This window comes from Perna viridis, chromosome 13 (genome assembly GCF_037379345.1).
Source record: "Perna viridis isolate PV_CMFRI_1.1 ecotype Kerala chromosome 13, ASM3737934v1, whole genome shotgun sequence".
Lineage (NCBI taxonomy): Eukaryota > Metazoa > Mollusca > Bivalvia > Mytilida > Mytilidae > Perna > Perna viridis.
In genome coordinates, this window is record NC_142457.1 from 8,982,058 (window position 1) to 8,998,661 (window position 16,604).

Sequence of the window (16,604 nt, forward strand, 5' to 3'; positions counted from 1 at the left end):
TGATGACTGTCAGTTGGGTTCTTTGACTTGATCAGGCCATGTTCTTGAATTTGTATGTATCTAATTTATAATTTTTTATCGGTATTTATTTGTTTATGTTGTGTTTAATCTGAACAAAAACATGACAGAATATCAACCATTAGACAAGAATGGTGCTTTATATATTACAGTACCTCCTTTTTGAACCAAAGATCTTTTGCAGTTCCTGTGTGGTTTCTGTATACAAATCTACAGATATACATGCGAACCGAAAGAAATTTACACTTACCCTACCTGTGCACCAGGTCCATGTTCCCAGTTATAATGAAGTGGGGCTGCTCATTTATTTCTGTTTAATTTTTAACGTGTTATTTTGATTATATCCTGTCATAGCCCTATCTATGTCAATGAAGAATCTTATCACATATATAAGGTAACGTAAAAGATTTTAAAAATGTTAGACTTGTTTTCACTTTTGTCGTAACGTTTACTTTTAATTGAATTGGAATTAATTAGCAAGTCATACGGCAAAAAGTATTTTTAACAATTAGGGAAATTTGAAATAAAACACCAATAATAATCTTAAGTTGTCTTTAACGTTTCTTAACATTATTACTTCTGTTAAACAGAAGAAGCATTAATCATCGTTTACTTCTTTTTTTATAAAATGACACCTTATCTCCTTGGAATTAACCGTATCTTAAATGAAAGCGCGTGCCTTTTTCATATTTGTAATTTCTATCCACCCTTAGTAACATTTCTTGTTCTCCTTCCAATTAATTTCTGATAAAAGCAATCATATTTAATAATTCTCATGCAATGCTAGAAGAACAGGCAGTCTGTCTTTTATAATTAAACATAATTTGGCAACCATCTTAGTCGCCCTTTAACGAATTTTCTTTGATATCAAAACAGTTTCTTATGCAACATATGATAGGAGGATATATGCATTGCCACTCACGTGCATCTTTCTAATTTACATGTTACACGTGGTTTTGCACCTTTATATTACGGGGTAAAGTCATTAATTAAGGTACATGTAGTTTTGTTTGTGGAAGTGAGTAATACATAATGACAATGACTAAGACTAAGGGATAGTACACCAAGGTAAGAAATACAAGGTCTGTAAATCATTACAGTATGACTGTTTTGGAGTTTTGTAGCTTTATCGTGAACTTTAATTTAATCTAATTTCGAAAAAAAATCATCACATTGACTTTGCAAATTTCTTCGCCAAACTCAATGTGTGACAATTTACTAGATTTGGTGCGGATCATATACATGTGTTAATAAAATGGTATTACACCGTCATTTTTTTTTTTTTTTTTTTTTTTTTTTTTTTTTAAGATGACATGATTATGGCTAATAGGACAGGATAGTTTTTTTCCCAATCGATAGCTCGACGGGCGTTTTGCAAAGAAGCAGAAATGTCTTACTCTTGTGTGCGTCACGTCTCTGTACTTACCTTTTGATATTATTATTGCTTAAGTGACTTTGTACGCGTTTGTTGTATGTTTTCTTCTCAGCTGTATTAAACTCACAAATAGATATCCCAATGTAATTTAAAAGTCAGTACATCCTCCAAATATGTATCAAGCTCTTATATATATATTCTGTGTCGTCTATAACTTTTAATTTTATTAAAATTAGCTTATCAATAAACGTAACGAGATTCCTTAGTCTCTATTTTATTCCACATTGTCTTCGGTCGTTCACTCCTTAAAACATTCATGCTGCTCAAAATCTAATAACTCAATCATTATAACTTTTTATTGGTCGATGTCAATAAAATTTACATAAACTGTACTATTAATTGCATATCAAGTTTGCCCGCATGTATACGTTCAGTGCATCTATGATGGCTGAGATATAGGATACTGTGATAATAGATTTAATAGCCGTAATGTTTATAGAGAGTAAACAGATTTACGTAACTTGATGTCTTTTCCTAATCTTCAAACGGAGTGTGGTCAAATGTCATCAAAATGATAAGATTGTACATGTTGCGAAAAGTAGTATTGTTAGATGAAAAGGATTTTGTAACATGTATTGTAATATATTTTGAATAAATTGTATTTAGTTAAATAATCGTTTATAAAACTTGGCAAGGTTGGAGAATTGGCCTACGTTTATTCTACAAAAACTTAAAAATACCTATAATGTAAAGAATGTATCGTTTGCGTTTTAGTCTCAATTTATATTGATATTGCTTCATTGTATCATCAAATTGAGCCAATCATCTACACTAATTCGTATATTTAACAGTAGATTATTGTTAGTTATAAGTACCGCTATTTTCATACTATGCGCTTTGATTTGATCTTTTGTTCCAGTTTTCAACCGACAATCATTCTCGGTTCTTTTATTCAAACTTTAAATTTCAACGAAAATAACAATTATCTTACTTTTTTCAAGAAAGTGCTGTAGAATACACCTTTATCTTTTGTGTTTATTCTTTAAACCTTATATATCCCCTATTTTCCGAACAATTATACAATATGTGACAATGTTTTAATGCACAAATACATATTTATTGATGTTTATATACTCCACAGATGGCGACGATAGTACCACGTGTTTTGGATTTACAACTTTACTTCGTTGTGTGAAAAATGTGTAGGCAAAAAAGTGAAAACTGTGAAAATTTGACTTAGATTCTGTGATATATTTATTTGGAATATAAGACTTAAATTTCATGAAGGGTGTGAAGACACGGAGGATCAGGGTAAGTTTTGTTTTAACATGTGCAACATATACTAATGTTTCATTCATACAAACAGATCAAAACAATTATTCGATTAAAATATATGTATAAAAATATACAAAACTGTCATACTGGCAGTACAATACTATTGCATTTAAATTGCAATTTGTATAGCATGTTGACAATACCCTGCGCTTGTGCATTAAACTGCAATTTGTATAATTACAATAATATGCACCAGAGTATAAAATGTAATTTGTATAATTTGATGATAATACGCTAGTGTTCGCTTGGTCACAATGGCATGCCAGATTATAGCCCATTAGTAAGTGTTGATGATTTTGATCGTTTGAAAAACTTACTACAATGTTACATCAATTCCTTCTAATATGACTTTTAGCGTAAGTTTCAAATTTTACATGTTAAGAAGACATATTTACAGAAATATTATCACTTCACGTCATCGAAACATGTTGCAAGATCTTATTATTCACATACGAGCAAAATAATACTTTATTTTAATACGACTCTTTAGACCACAGCAATGGTAAAAAAATGATAAACACAACCAACATGGGCTGCGTCTATTCAGAAATATGTAGAAACTAGTCCTATTAGAATAGAAATAAATCACAGAAACTACATTTTATAATTTTTTAACTGCAGGCTGGCTATCTCTCGGGTTAAAACCATGCAACATAAATGGAACGCGCGTAGTAAAACAATGATAAAATGGAGTCTCCGTGATTTATTTCTAAATTAAATACCAACAAGCCTTGTTGTATATATATTTACGTAACTCCTTAATAATATTGAAGTGGTCACTATATTTCATTCCCATGCACGAGATTGTATTTGAAAGAAAATTATTCGGTCAAAATAGGTACTTATGTCAAACATAGAACAGAACATCATAAATTATATAATATGATGAGAGTAATGGTGTTCACAAATTACCGTGCGACGTGTTACAACTGACGAAAGAACAGACAAATGGGTGGACATTTAAACACCATAACTGACAGCGGTATAAAAGTATTGTAAAATATTGTAAAAAACTATTTCAATATATGAAATAAAACACTTTTATTTTCCAATGGGAACATCGACCCTGTTACACTGACTAACAATACACCTCACATCTGTGCTATAGACGGATATGGATATCAATGATCGTATTGTCTCATAAGGGCAAGAGTAATGAAAACCAGCCTAGAAGTCTATATTTTTCTTTCATTTATTTTCCTCTTATTTTTATTATTATCTTATTTTGTGCGTGAGTGTGTCTTTCAACTTCACCATTGAAAAAAGACGTTACAACAGATCAATACTATAAATGTATTTTCGAATAAAATAAAGATTATTTGTATACTGTAACAGAGTATGCTATTCGTTTCAACCTTTTTTTTTATTCATTTATGAGATGAATGTAAAATCAAAGCATCTGTAGAAAATGAACTTTTCTGTTCAGGATTTTGAAAGAGAATACTGCATTTTCCCTTGTTAAATTGAGAACTTCCGCCTTTAATTGGTGGTATATCCATCTATCTATCTATCATTATTATTATTATTTGAAAGCGGTAATGGAGTCGTAAGATATACTATTTTCCGGTTAAACTAATGTCTAGCAATGAGTTCTAGTATTCATTTTGAAGAGTAATCAAGGGAACCAAGATTATAGCGGTAATCAAAAGAATGTAATCCAGGGACAATGATCAGACATGGAAACCGGACACACACAACAAAGAACATAAAGTAACTAAATCATACATACAAAGTAACAAAAGCAAACGAGCAACTCGGACTTCACTAAAAACTGGGAGCATAGCATGGACCAGGTGCACCGGTAGGGTAAGCGTCCTCTGATTTTCCAGAAACACCCGCCGAGTTGCTCATAGAAAGTTATGTCCGGGGTAGACGAAAAAGGAAAGGAAAACTATGACCCGTTGAATAAATCAGCTGGAGTGACGTGAAATGATAACCCTCTATCTATGTATATATCATTACTGTTTACACTGACAATGCAAAATGGAACATTACTTTATCTTCACGGAGTTTTACATGAGAATACCTAGGTTTGATGGCTCCGAGGGTTCACATCTTGCTTTTATTTTTCGATAACTGAGACTTAATAAACTTTACAAGGTACGAAGAACATAAATTGGATAATATCACATGCCTTTCTAATCACAAAAATCAGTTTGACACGAGTTTTCACAACTCAATGATGATATACTCAATGTTCATTTTGAACTCGTTTGAGAACGTATCAGTCAATGATTTGTTTTTAAATATCATACGTATAGTAACAAAGTGAACCCTATAATCATATACAATAATAAATGCCAATTGCATATGTTCGAAAGGATTCGTCGTAATTGATATCTATTGATTACGCAATAAAATGCAATCAAAATAATAGATATGGGCACATGTGTATATAATTTAATGTAGCTGTATAGTTGTCAATATAAATTACAGAATGTTAATTTATTTTAATTGTTTGCAGTAGTATTACAATGATGGCAAAGCTTGTCGATGAATCAGTTACTGTGAAAAAAGGGGAGACAATTGATAAATTGCAAACAGTTACCGGATAGTGAGTAATCGTCAGTGGGTTCTAATTTTGTCGTTTTTTAGCGTTCTGTCTAAAAACGCAAAAATGAATTCCGTGAAATATTTACTCTGGGCTTAAGTACTTAAGTACCACTAAATACCTGCCTGAAATTTTATGATACCTTTTGGCAAAAAGATCCATAATTACGTATGAATTATAAAAGTGTCCAATACTGTAGAAGAACTTTTCTTCGTTATGATCAAATTTGCGCGGTTGTCATGGTTCGATCATGTCCAAATTATTTTTAAGTTTTAATTGAAAACCTATCTACTGTATCTACTGAATTCCATGACATAAAGATCCCACGACATAAAAAAAAACTAAATAAACCACGCAAATTTATTCCGTTAAAATAAATGTAATACCTCAGTATTCTATTGTAACATTTGACGGTGATTCAGTGATAACCGTTTTTTCTCATAGATCATTGATGAGGAACATTTTCAGATATATATATCATACCCTCTTTGATTTCTATCTTATAAATCCAATAAACTTGACATATCGTAAACTCATATTAGAGTAAATGTTACAAACGACATATTACAAAAAACATATGACAGCAATGTTTATGTTTAGGGACGGAGCGCCAAAGTATGTGTGTGCAACCGGCCTAAAGTAACAGTCCACATAAAATTCAGACACTGCCAATGGTAAATTGATTCATGGTGAAGAAAACCCCACCAAACAAACGATGCCTTTTCAGACTTTATATACTATACATTCACACAATGACAATCATGTCTGCCTTCAGATTTGCACTATTTTAGAAAATCTTACATTCATCTCCCACTAAAATCAACCAAATCAAACCAAATCAAGAACGATTACGCTTTCAAAGTTCCCAATTCATGTATTGTATTATTTTATTTCAAAAGAGCGACAACCAAATGAAAATCTAAGACTGGTTATGTGATTAGTAGCTGTTTCTGAACAAGAAATAAAACTGAATTTGATAGGTTTTTGACATGCATGAATCACCTTCTGTCTGATTTTTAGAAGACTGATACTTAAGTCTTTAGTTGAACTTTGATAAATTAAATGATTTTACATATCTTAGCACATATTAAAGAATTAATATTGTCATAAAATACAAATGCTTGCGTAACAAAAGACATAGCACAAAAGATCAAACGAAATGTCCAAAATGAGATGACAGGAGTGGTTACAGACAATATTTAACACGACTTCTAGGATACTATGATAATTCTATGTAAATTGAATTTTGTTCACAAACTTACCTATATAGCAATAGTTATTTTATTATGACACTCAAAATTATCTTCACTTTCCAGTTACCCAGTTACATGAAAACAGTAGCTTTATTTTATGTCAGAATTATAAATGAATAACATGTACAAGTGTGAAATTAAAATATTTAAAACAGCAAATTCGATGGATGGGAAAACAAATGTATAGAAACTTTCCATTATTGATATTGGACTTATTTTCGTTTGAATGAGGTGTCATTGAATATGTCATGACTTATTTTTGTTTCTCTCTACTACCTACCCTACCTACCTGCGCTTCGTCCATGCTCCCAGTTTTAAGTGGAGTCCGGGTTGATTATCAACATTTCTTTCTTTGAACGTGTGAGCTTGGTCATTTCATGTTCCTTGTTGTATTTGTCAATTTACCCTATCTAGACTACCCTTGATTTATGTTCTTTTTGATTACGATTCTTTTGATTTCCCTTTAAACAACGTATAATAGTCAACCTACTTATATCAACATATCATCATGCTTCTCCTATGTTAGTTGGCCATATTAAATGAAAAATGACTTTATTCATATGTTGTCCAACTCGAAGGATATATATGACATACGTTTTCACATATTTTCTAAACAGAAATATATCAATAGCATGTTTAATTTATAATTATAACAGATGCATTTAAGAATTATTTGATGGGCATCTAAGTCAAATATTGTAAAGCGATTCAAATCTGCATCTTTTTCATCGAATCTGCCTTCTTATGTGGAAAATCGTTTATATCTTTCATACAGAACACATGTTACCCTCAATATTGTTAAGGCGGATCACAATTATTGCATTTGAGCGATCATTTTAACAAGATATTAACAAAAACTGTGCAAGACATTCATGTTATTCGATTTGCATTTATACTCCCGTTGAGAAGAAATTGAATGCTTGATTGAATTCATTAATCCCGTCTTTAAAATCGGGCATCGCCCTTGTACAAGAATACCAGATCAATTTGTAACAATTCGGAATTTGCGTACTTTTAACGGGGTCCAACTGTGAAAACAAATCGATTTTATGTGAATGAAATTACCGTTCTAAATCTAATTTCCAAAACTTGATATCTTAGTTTGAAGGTATGAAACATTTTGTAGATTTTATTATTTGATTTGTCAAAAATAGTGGTTGGTGGTTGTTTACATTTTCATATGTACTTCATAACGAAAAACATGCACGATATTTAGCAACATCTGAATATTGAAGTTTTATCGTCATTACTTAAAAAAATATGTTATTTTTTACAGATCGTATAATAAGTAAAAGTTAAATGCATAACCCTAACATATATTTATTATAGCAAAATGAAAAATAAAAAAATATGAACTTTTTCTCTCAATCCCTCTAAAACAAAATATACCAAGCAAATTTACTTGACTTGTTAACGAAAATAAAGTATAAAGAAAAATTCCTGAATTTCCGACATGCAATATGTCTATGACTTATGCTGCATGGACTAGAGGTACAAATCTTATCCATGTACGATAACATAAAAATCCAACTCCGAAGAGGAAGATTTAATGAATGTTGAACAAAAGTGAAAGTAGAAAAAAATATTTTTGTTGTTCAGGAGTACTTTTCATTCCAATCTTGACATTCCTAGTTTTTTGGCTGTAAATTAATTTCATGAATGCCCTTATCAGTCCTATATTAAGCAAAGTTTATTGAATTTTCATATAATTTTATCTTTAATCCCAAAGATATGACCTTCGCTACAGAGATCTATTGAAAAATTAATGCAAGACTGAGCCAAGATAAAAAAAGAAGTCGTGTATAGTATGGGTCTGCATACCTCTTTTACGTCCCGCCTGTATTGTACAATATTTTCAACTTAACAAAACTTATTTTCAACACAATGAAGACCCTTGCTACTGGCTTTTGTAATTTCTTCTTTATTAAGCTAAAATGAAAATTTCATCACAGTATTCTGAAAGAATTAGTTAATGCTTCTGTGTGAATCAAAAGAGACATGTTTAGCTATAAAACAGAGTAGTCTTTCTTTGCTCTATGTAATAGATTAAACAGATTCAATGTGAATGAAGGACAAGAAAGATAACTCTGCAATTTAATTACGGTTGTGGTACCAGTATCGTATTGCATATCCCTGAGCGGGTGTACGTCAAAACATGGATGCCATAAAAATATAGTGCATTTTCTTTTTGCCTCTCTACAAACTAATGTTTTGTCAAAAGACATGAACAATGACTTAAAAAATAGAGCAAACATCACACTGTAAGATGAAGAACTTTTTTAAAAGAAAATCTAACATAATATCATAAAAATGTTCCACTGAAAAGGTTGGTTTGGTGAGTGCAAAACGAAAGTGAAAGTAGGGAAAATGGCTATTTATAGTTCAAGACTACTTTTCTGTCCAATCTTCGTGGACTCACCCTATTTTCTTTGCGGGAAATTACTTTTTCACATGTCCTTAGAAATGCTACATAAGTGAAAGTTTTATTGAATCAATTTACATATTTTTTAAAAAATCCTAAAAATATGCACTTCACTATAGAAGTCTATGGGAAAATTAATACGATACTGAGACCTAGTAAGCCAGTTTTTCAAGTAAAGTTGGATATTCAGCAAGTGGTCTTTACCAGCTGAAAAAGTAGTACCCCAATACAGGTAACACTTTTAAGATGAATTAGCCAACTTTTGAACCTGATTTTTTATGGTAGCTCTGGTTTTTTGCATTTATAGTTAATTTTTACCAAATTTGGAAATGCATTTTGTTTTCATGAATTTGTAGGATATCAGTTCAATAAAATTATTATCTTGACTATTTATGATGAGCATATCTATATTCAGGTAACCTAAAGCAAGTAATACTCCTGCATAAAGGATAGTTTTCAAGTTACAACACATTTTAAGTATGTGGTTAGGACTTGAAAATAGTCATTTTCCATACATTGCCTCTTATATATGAAAAAATGAATATTTTTTTTATTTTTTGTTTTTCTTTCAAATAAATAGCTAAAATGAGTTGCCATATAACTGTGTGGTTGATTTAAACACAGAAATGTCACAAAAGTCATCAGCCAATTTTTTAGTGGACTTTTTTCAGTGGTTCAAATGGACAGATTCTAATGCGGCAAGAAAAATAATGGTGTTTTTTCATATAAAAACTGAATTTTTTCAAAAAGTATCTAAAGCAGACAATTGTTATTATAATATTTATACCAGTAAACTATATTTCTTGCATCATAGCTATCTGTTTTAAAGAAAAAGTCCTTTTCCTGTCACATTGAGGTCCATTTGTATCTGCCTGGGGTACCAAAATGGCTTAAAATCTGTATTTTCTGCATATGAAAAGCTATATTTTTTTAAAACTATGATATTGGTATAATTTTTTCTGGATTTATTATAATTGAAATGACCATATCTATAGTTTAAAACAGTTGGTTGTACCGGTCATTATACTTTACTTTAAACAAGAGGCTCCCTTGAGTTAAAGACAAAAAAGGAGGTTCGGATATTAATATTTCCATATATGGAACTCACAAGTGGGGATTAAATAATGATTTGGAACTCATAGTACAGCTCATGTATCTACCATGTCAGAATAAACCACAAAGTTGCTTAGTTTGATTAATACAGCAGCTTTTTATCAAAAGTAATATTTTCTGGCTAACATTGAGATATTAGTCTTATGCCTGGAATAGGGTACCTATATAAGAATTTTAATAGAAAACTCATGTTTGTAGCAGGGCAATGATATTCTGAATTTTCAGTATGGAAATGAATACTCTAGCAGAAAAACAACAACTTTTAGGATTATATTGAAATGTTTATTAGTAATAGGTACCAGTATCGTATTGCATATCCCTGAGCGGGTGTACGTCAAAACATGGATGCCATAAAAATATAGTGCATTTTCTTTTTGCCTCTCTACAAACTAATGTTTTGTCAAAAGACATGAACAATGACTTAAAAAATAGAGCAAACATCACACTGTAAGATGAAGAACTTTTTTAAAAGAAAATCTAACATAATATCATAAAAATGTTCCACTGAAAAGGTTGGTTTGGTGAGTGCAAAACGAAAGTGAAAGTAGGGAAAATGGCTATTTATAGTTCAAGACTACTTTTCTGTCCAATCTTCGTGGACTCACCCTATTTTCTTTGCGGGAAATTATTTTTTCACATGTCCTTAGAAATGCTACATAAGTGAAAGTTTTATTGAATCAATTTACATATTTTTTAAAAAATCCTAAAAATATGCACTTCACTATAGAAGTCTATGGGAAAATTAATACGATACTGAGACCTTGTGTTCTCTACATTTACGCTTTCATAAAACAACAGTTTTCCAAAATTAAAAACAAAAAGACAAGATCCTTTTTCCACTATACAAAAATGGACGCTATTGGTCTGTTCATACCATACAAAATAAATCTGAAAACAATTTTAAACAATTTCAATCAGAGCATTTCTTTTTGTTTATGTGGACATGCTTAATAGAAATTCTATTTTCCTTATAAACAGTTATGCAGTGTGAGCATTACACAAAACAGCCAGTGAGGGCAGCTGATTCAGTTGTATATATTATTATAAATAGTGTGTTTATACTATGAAAAACATTTTTTTGTCCTATCGTTTTGTGATTTCCAGTTTTACAATTGAATTATGACAAATGGATAATTCATCGATGCATATAGATCAAGTTCTTTCAATATTACTTAACATCAGACATTTTTGATATTTTTATTCATTTGAAATTGTAAATAAAATTACTTAATGTGGTCTTGATCACTAAACAGTGGATAATGTTTATACAGTAAATAGACATTTAAATTCAAATGTATGACGATATTACCACGTGTTTGTCTATGGAATTTGAAAATTTAGCAAAAAAAGCAAAATGACAAGAAAAGAAATCTCAAAGCACTAAACAATCGTTAGGAGTGATTTCGTAAATCCCAAGATAGTGTATCTGTTGTTTGCTGGAAAGTGTTGTTGAGTATTTCGTATGATAACAAAACAAATAATAAAAAAAACTTCCATGTCAACTTTTATTGATAGTATAGATTTTTCATACTTATATTGTACTGAGTACCGTAGAACATTTGACTTAATTCTATCATAATTATTACTTCTTACTCCTAGAATGAAGAGAGTGTGTGCAGAACGTTATGGGTTTAGTGCAGAAAAAGAACAACTGATATCTTTTGATAATATTTTTTCAATTTAGTGTGAAACTTGGACATGTTCTACTTTCATTCTCTTCTCAAGTCCTCCTGATGATACAAAAACATGTAAAAGTGAAACTTCTTAGCAAAGAGGAGTAACTGTAATCAATTTTAGAATGTAACTAAACTGTAGCACGTGTTTCGTAGTGAACTATACATTAATTACAACTGGAATTAGATGAACGAATTTAGAGCTGAATCTGAGATATTACTGTATGATAGTGATCCTAGTGAAGTCTTGTCCGATCGTTTGCGGCCTATTTTTAAAGATTTCCTTTTGATTTTGAAGATCAATATATATGAACTGTTTATATATTATTCGACTATTCTATTTTATATTTTTAAAACAGAATGTCTATTTTTAAACGATGAATTTTGAATAATTCTTGTTCTTCTTTTGTTTCTTTTACATTCTATGTTTGCTGTTGTTTTATGTTGGTCGTTTTAGTTTGTGTTTACGTTTTTGCGTGCTTTGTATATGTGCGTGTGTGGTTTTTTTTTTGTTACGTTTTCGGCTTGTTTTGTTTTGTTTTTATTTTGTGTTTTGGTTTTTTTTAGGATGGGGATATTGTTCTTTTGTTTTGGTTTGTTTTGTTTTGTTTGATTTTTTTTTATTGTTTATCGTTTTTGATTTTGATTTTGTCTTTGTTATTTTTATTATTTTTTTTTTTGGTTTATATATATAGAAAGGTCTGAAATATTCCCAACGATGTTAGAACTGTCACACTTTTTTGTCAAATTTTTAATTATTGTCACATTTTTGGTCGTTCCGTCCGCGGGACTCGAACTCGTACCGCTGTAACATCTATGGCAACACCGCCTGCACAAAGTCCAGCGCCCTATACCACTCGGCCAGCTAGTATATATATATATATATATATATATATATATATATATATAAGTTTTAAATTGACAGATAAAATAAGTCTAGTTATCTTTAACCGACTGTAATTTTTTTAAATTACTTACCTTCGTAATGCAAGAATAGTCATCTGATTAATGTATAAAGAAGCAGTTTGAATAAACATTATGCAAGAGGAAGTGTTTGATTCATTCGAAATATTGTATAACACTGGCACGATTTTTGGGTTATGATATGAAAACTCTGTAGGGATGTTGCCACAGTTCAATGGGCAGTTGACTGTAGCGAAGAAGATGTAATAAAAGCATTCAAGAGTAATCCCCCATATATAAATTTGCAAGTACACAGATTATGTAATTTTTTTAAAAAATCAGATAAAATCATTGTAATATTTGTTTTGGCTTCATGGTTATGAAAATATTGTATTAGTGCCATAAGTACATGATAAGGGGAAATGATTCTGAGCATCATAAAGTTAATTGATAAAGCTCACTGTCTTACTTAATCACTTAATACTTTAATTAATTAATAATTAAAGAACATGCATGCCAAGTTCGACACAGTTTCTTTCATTGCATATGCTTATGTACATCAAAAGCATTAATCGGCAAAAGTCCTAATTTTACTTTATATATGGAAGAGCTTTCTATAAAAAAAATTGATGCAATAATGTATCGCATTTTTATTCGAAGTGTACATTTACACTAGCAATTACCTGATTGTCTCGCTAAAAATATGGGCAGTAAGAAACACAACATAACTTACATATAGATGACAAACTCGTTCTGCAGTTGAGGATTTTATGACCGGAAAAGCGGAGATTTAAGTTTAATTTTCGTTAAAAAGGATATTTTGTGGTTCTAAACAGCAACATGAATAACGAGATCAAAACACATGGAAAACATCTATATTTCCCTATAACACGCAAAATCCTAGTAACTTCAAAGAGTAATCAAGAGAACCAAAGTTATAGCGGTAATCAAAAGAATGTAATCCAGGGACAAAGACCAGACGTGGAAAACAGACATACACAACAAAGAACATAAAGTAACTAAAATCATATATACAAAGTAACAAAAGCAAATGAGCAACTCGGACTCCACTAAAAACTGGGAGCATGGACCAGGTGCACCGGTAGGGTAAGCGTCCTCTGCTTTTCTAGAAACACCCGCCGAGTTGCTCATAAAAAGTCAAGTCCGGGGTAGACAAACGAGGAAAGGAAAACTATGGCCTGTTGAATAAATCAGTTTTCATGGTGCAGATGGATACACCATAACGATCCACGAGTTCATGATGACGACCATAAAACTTCTGTAGTGATGACTTCAATCTTGTAGCAACATAGTCCTGTTCCGGAAGCCTATGTGTTAGAGTTCTAGCGCGATACAAAATGTCTGCGTATTTTCGACAAGCTCTGACATAACGTATGAGTTGTGATATGAACACTCCATACGCAGGTGCTGAAAGGATACTGCCACAGATGAAAGGAAAGTTGACAATTATGAATGAAAAGTCATCACGTTGTCGTAAAGTTTGGTGAATAGTTTTCCTTTACCATCGATTTCTAAATGTAGGTCGAGCTATGAGGCTGACTTCACAGTGTCTGTAGTATCCTTTATCTCAAGTTCCTTTGGGTAGATGCGATGTATCAAATCCCCGAAATTAGGATTGTTTAAAGATAATACGTCATCTATACAGCGAAGACTGAGATTAAAGGATCTAGCCAAACGATATTCTTTCTTTCTGATCAGATCAGCTATAAAGTCAGTCTCATAGGAGTGCAGGAATAGGTCAGCAAGTAAAGGAGCACAATTTGTTCCCATTGGAATGCCGACCGTTTGTTGAAAAATACATCCAACACACTTAAAAATTCCAGAATTTTGTAAACATCTTCCTCTGTATATTTGGAAGATGATTTGGAATTATTTCTTACAAAGTATGAGGCATCTCTACCAAGAACTATATATTTGCATCTAGGTGTACCATCTTTTTTTGGAAAAACAACGATGTATAATGGTTTTAAGTCGGGATTTTAACTGAGTATGGGCAATAGAAGTATACAGTTGAAAAAACATAGGTTTTAATGCTATTATATTCAAAACGATGCATCGAACCTTTGTGACGTCATACGATAGTATTTTTTACAATGCGTAACTTAACTTTAAAGTTTTTGAAAAGACAGGTACCATTTAACATGGAGGAATGTCATTATTTTGAAAAGGAATCATTTCTTTAAGTATTTATCATTTGTACAGGAGTAATATGATGTTGCATTTATTGCGTTTCACTATATCTAGACCTGTTCTTTTTCTCATAATTAGGTACTTATTTGAAGTGTTGATATATAAAATTGGTTTTAGATATATTCATAAAATATGGATGTTTGTTTTTTTTTTTTCAATTATTACATGTAGTTATAGTTTTCTAATGAATGAAACTTAAATATCGCAAAATATAAACTCTCTCTATTAAATTGTAATAACATAACAGACGAGCTTCGGCGAGTTTGTTATGCTGTTGAAATTGAATAATGAGAATTATTTTGTGCTATTCAACTTTCACGAATTGTCAAACTTTTTTTCTATGATCCTTAAGATTCGGCATCTGTAATAGCCGAAATTCTAGCTCTAGCTCTCTCTCTCAATTTTCAAAGTTAGTAATTTCACAAGTTATTAATAAAGTGTAGATCTCAGCAGTTTTCAAACTATAACTCAATAATAGTTGCACCATTTTCATGAATTTCTGGAGAATTATTTCATAAGATTGAAATGTTCTTCTTCTTTTTTATTTTTGTAAATTTCCGATTTTTCATTTTTGAGTTATTGAACTATATTCATTACAAATTGGCATTTCGCATATGTGTGTAATAACCTGAAAAATGCTGCAAGCAGTTTTCATAAAACCTTAATGAATAATTTATTGCTATTAGTGTAAGCTCTCTTTTTCATTCTTCTTTATTTGTGATTTTACACATAATGAGTTTTTGGGACTTAATTCATGCAAATACGGGGGGAAATTCTGTTGTTTGGAGTTCAACTTAAAGACGCCTCAACCGAATGACATGGCACTGTGAATTGCATGTTTCTTTGTATCTAGACTCTTGGTTTTTAATAATCAAACCCTACAAAATCTAAATCTGAGATTCATAGAAATATCCTTTTTACATTTCTGATTGTCTGTTAGTGCTGTTTTTCAAGAATATTATTCGAGAATTTTAGTTATTTGACTGTTTCCTGGTCAAAATATTAAATGTTTAATCCCCATCATAATTGAGAGCATTGTTCCTCCATTTTTGCCTAATCTGGCCAGGGTTCCACTATTTAGGGCATATCTAGCTGCGCGCCGTTAATTAGTTTATTTAGTGTTGCATGTTAGTATGAACGATATGCATCTGAAATGCCTTAAATTTATATACATATAATAAAGATAGATGATCGACAATTGCTACCATTCAGACACCAATACAAATCAATGCATTATTCTTAGCTTAAAATTTGTTTACGAAATAAATCATTCCTTGAATTTATCAAAATAGATAAAAAGGGCGCTTCTATGATAATTATTGGCGATAGGTTTTGACGCAGGTTTCATTTTTTTACAAACAAAAGAATCTTTGTTTAATCTTGGAAACTGTCCATATCCAATGCACTATTATGATGTAACAAGAAATGTGTTAAAGAACATATGGTCTGTTGATAAGGCTTTTCGATATGTCAAAATGGGGACGTTTGGGGTTATCCGTTCTTCAAATCGTTGAATTAAGGAAACTTTGAAAGGTATTAAAAGATTTATGCATCCTTGGACACGCTTTTTTAATCGTACAAAAAACAGTTAACAGCTGTTCAAAGTAAAATATGCATTGTATGTACATGTCAAGATCTGGAATACTATATTTATAAAATTTATGAAACCATTTCCTGGCAACATTTTCAGCAATTTATTGCCTCCTATAAATTGAATTAATTAGGTATAGTATTTTTTTTTCAAAACTAA

The 16,604-nt window shown here is 31.0% G+C and overlaps 2 protein-coding genes across 8 annotated transcripts in view; both read left to right on the plus strand.

Annotated features, from left to right (window-relative positions):
- The window catches only part of LOC148599470 (innexin unc-9-like), a 91,574-nt gene that overhangs the window by 24,566 nt on the left and 50,404 nt on the right, over nt 1-16,604 (plus strand). For 4 of the 7 annotated variants that reach the window (XM_088559756.1, XM_088559757.1, XM_088559754.1 and 1 more), the window contains exons 1-2: nt 1,015-1,086; nt 2,535-2,704. The exons of 1 other annotated variant lie outside the window; for it this stretch is intronic. The gene's annotated coding sequence lies outside the window, so the exon portion shown is untranslated. Of the gene's footprint in view, nt 1-1,014; nt 1,101-2,534; nt 2,705-5,192; nt 5,283-16,604 lie in introns of those variants that run through there. 2 more of the 7 variants (XM_088559755.1, XM_088559753.1) reach the window with 2 other exon arrangements.
- LOC148599471 (elongation factor Ts, mitochondrial-like) overlaps nt 1,015-16,604 on the plus strand; it is an 82,313-nt gene continuing 66,723 nt past the window's right edge. The window contains exons 1-2 of the mRNA XM_088559762.1: nt 1,015-1,086; nt 2,535-2,704. The gene's annotated coding sequence lies outside the window, so the exon portion shown is untranslated. The remainder of the gene's footprint in view (nt 1,087-2,534; nt 2,705-16,604) is intronic.